Source organism: Triticum aestivum, chromosome 1A (assembly GCF_018294505.1).
Source record: "Triticum aestivum cultivar Chinese Spring chromosome 1A, IWGSC CS RefSeq v2.1, whole genome shotgun sequence".
Classification (NCBI taxonomy): Eukaryota; Viridiplantae; Streptophyta; class Magnoliopsida; order Poales; family Poaceae; genus Triticum; species Triticum aestivum.
Genome location: NC_057794.1, coordinates 14,019,236 through 14,022,803, shown reverse-complemented (window position 1 = coordinate 14,022,803; position 3,568 = coordinate 14,019,236). Strand labels below are relative to the sequence as shown.

General features: G+C 38.6%; 1 protein-coding gene across 3 annotated transcripts in view; it reads left to right on the top strand.

Annotated features, from left to right (window-relative positions):
- The window catches only part of LOC123186332 (disease resistance protein RGA5), a 7,455-nt gene extending 6,451 nt beyond the window's left edge, over positions 1-1,004 (top strand). For 2 of the 3 annotated variants that reach the window (XM_044598128.1, XM_044598114.1), the window contains one exon: positions 704-1,004. The gene's annotated coding sequence lies outside the window, so the exon portion shown is untranslated. Of the gene's footprint in view, positions 1-70; positions 658-703 lie in introns of those variants that run through there. The other variant, XM_044598120.1, reaches the window with a different exon arrangement.
- The last annotated feature ends 2,564 nt before the right edge of the window (positions 1,005-3,568 follow it).

Genomic DNA, 3,568 nt, shown 5'->3' with positions numbered 1-3,568 from the left:
TATATAATTTATCTTTATGTAAGCATATCTGTGTCGTGCTACATGCTAATTTCACTGCTCTAAAATTTAGATGGGATCTATATGGTGAAACTGCTGAGCTATCACATCGATTGCTTGCTAATCGTGAAGGTTTTAGTCTTGCGGAATGAGCAAGATTCATGTAGATGACCCCACAAAATAAATATTCATGTAATGGCTTTTAGAGAAGAATGGAGTATTTTCTGTGCGTCCTATGTTTATAGCTTTGAAAGCTCAACAAGTGAAATGGCCATAAAGAAAATTTTGGTATGTAAAAGTTCCGCTTAAGATTATAGTATTTTTGTGGTTAGCATTCAGAAATAGTATCAGCAGAGATAATGTGAATCATAGAGGTAGTGTGGTACAGGGAACTGTCTTTTTTGCAGTAGAAAAGAGTCAGTGGATTATATCTTCTGTAATTGTTTGGTTGCTTGTTATATTTGCTTTTTATTTTGATATAGTCCTGTTAGCATGGAGGGATTTTGTGATTGGGTGATGAATTTCAGGGGTAAAGATGGGAATCTGAATTTTGCTAGGGCGGCGGCTGTTATTTGGTCTATTTGGAAAACAAGCAATGATAATTGCTTGAAAAATATTTTTCCTATGGATCCCAGCTGTGTGTAGGTTGCAAAGTTGCATATTGGATGTTTGTAGCTTACAGAGAAAAGAATTGCACGATGTGCAGGTAGCAGGGGCGCGGGGTTACTGCTGGTGGGCACCGGCCGTGCGAAGAATTGAAGATGGGAAAGTTTCGAGCTTCGCTGGAAGTTGTGTGATGTGGTTCTTTTAAATGGCAGCTGCTTGCAGAAAGAGATATTGCTTGGTTTTGTAATGAATAAGTAAAGAGTGTTGTAGTGAATTGATCCTTACAAGGATAGCTTGCTTTGCTTCAGTTGAGGGCCATCGTTGCTGCTCTGTTTTGCTCTGTTTTTTGTTTTTAAGCTGAACCAGAGAACCTTAAGGTATATTTTCAGTTTCGTGATAAATGAAATGGGGGGCTCCTTTTTCGGTAAAAAAAAGCTTTTTGGTAAATGGGGGGCTCACCTGAGCTCCTTAATTTGAATAAAAACTGCGGCTTACGGTTGGGATTTTCTACTTAAGAAAATATTTACTAGTTCTACCAACATGGTCCTGTTACATACAAATGGAAAGTGTGCTTCCAACTAACAGGTGGACTAGTATTTTATACAAATGCATGTGTACCCCATGGTAGCAAATTATTTTTGTATTTTCAAAAGCATCGTTGCAAAGCCAGGACAGGGCTATATATTTGTGCCGAATTAACCGGACCAATCTCCGTAGTTTTTCATTTTCTCTGTGTATGAAATGCGGGAACATCATGTCCTCAGACAAGGTTGGTTAATAAATCCCTTGCAAAAAGGGTTGAATAAAAATATATACGTTTATGGCAATTAGAATAGGAACAGAAAAGTACTTGGTTATAGTGTGCACTCTGCTACACCTAATTAACATGTTTTTTTTTGTATGTATATATGCATGCTTCATTTTTTGTGATTACTCACATAATTTCACCCTTTCTGTTTTCAAGACAGTCATGGACGACGCCGTTTACACATACCTGGGTTGGATTTGGGGCCAGTTTCGAAGAAAAAACGATGTGGACTATGACATGGCGGTCAAACCCAGGCGACATGACAAGTTTTGGTTAAAACCGTATCCACATTGAACAAAAACCACCCGAAGCGATACAAGGGACTCAACTAATCTGGTTTGAGAAGTTGAGGAACTAAGGTTTGCCGGTTTTAAAGTTGAGGGACCATTTCTATACTTTCGAAAAAGTTCAAGAACGGAATATATACTTTTCCCTATTTACAATATTAAGTGAATTATATATTTATTATGCTACCAAATTGGAAACTACTGTTAAACGGTGAGCTAGAAACAACGCCTTTGTTCTGAACTTGTATAAACCGTAAAAGTGGCCTTTGTTGTGAACCAGTAAAATGCAAAGAACAATAGCTTTGCATGGTATAAACTATAAAACAGCTGGGTCGCCGGTGCCGCTGCCAGCTAAGTCGCCTCCTGGAGTCATGGCTCGGCCATGGGACTGGTGGGCTAGGTGTAATTTTTTACTTTTTGCTCCAACGCTGGGCCCAGGTAGGCCTTGTTGTAGCCCCGCCAATGTATACAGATTTCATAAGACCAACTCTAACCAGGCGATCAATTTCGTCCGCCCGCGTCTCACCGCAGACCAAAACACCGGCCCAACGCACAGACCCAAACCCCAAAAGCGGGTAGCTCCTATTTGCCGCTCTCTGCGGTGTGCGAGGGAGGGATCGAACACAAGATCAGGTGCTTTCGATGAAGTAACCTAGCCAGCCAACCTAGAGCGCTATAATGTGTTAAATGCAACGCAAACACTTAAGAACAGAACTGAGCGCAGATCCGAACGTTTTTTTTATTATTTTCAACTCAAAACATTATTTAAAAAAAACGTGATGTTTTATGGCACCGTGGGCACTTTTAAAAATTCTGAATAAAATTTGAAAAACTCAAAAAATTGAAAAAATGCAAACAATTTTTGGAAACGGGAACATTGTTTTAAACCCCCCTAAATGAATTGAAAACGCGAACATTTAAAAAAAAAATTGGAACAATTTTAAAATTCCTAAACAATTTTTGGATACATGAACATTCTTGAAAAATGGGAGTATTTTTTTAATCTCGTGAACAGAATTTGAAAACCAAAATTTGTTTTAAAAAATTGCGGACATTTTTTAAAAGTCCCAAACAAAATTTGAAACATAGACATTAATTGAAATTTTTCAACAATTCTTGAAACTGGGAATATTTAACGAAACTCGTGAAAAAAATGTGAAACAAGAACATTTTAAAAAAAATTGTGAACAAATTTTGAAACGGGAACATTTTTTGAAACCCGCGAACAAAATTTTAAAAGATGAACTACTTTAAAAATTTAAAAGACCTCTTTCTAAAATTTTGTGAGAAATTTTTTGAATGGAAAGCTTTGAAATTCCTGAACAAGTTTTGTAAAGTTGTGAAATTTTTAAGAAAACGTAAAGAAAAGAAATAAAAATGAAAAAAGAAAAGAAATGGGTAAAGAAAAACAAAAAATAAAAAGAAAAGAAACCAACAAAGCAGTCCAAAAGAGGTTCAGGAACCTTCTAGAAGGTTTGTAAAACCGGTAGAAACTAGTGCTGGAGCCTTCGAGAGGGTTCCCAAACCAGATGCGATCTAGTCATTAGCTATCGTAGATGGGCCGGTCTAGTCGTTAGATTAGTGTCGTCGATGTGTGCGTTACCTCGACAGTTTGACGCAGAGAGAATCAAATAGGAAATCGCCAAAAGCGTATGCTTGATGTTCACGCCAATCCATTTCAGCCTTAAATTTGGGCCTGAAATGCGTCGGAGCGGACATGAAGCGGATGCGCCGCGCGTCCCCTTGGTGTCCTTCACGGTCCCACATGGCAGCCGGCAAATGATCGAATGCGGTCATATTAATAGCGGCCACCGACACCCAGCCCACACGTCTGCCAATGGAAGCGTCACGAGGCCGTCATCTTTTAATC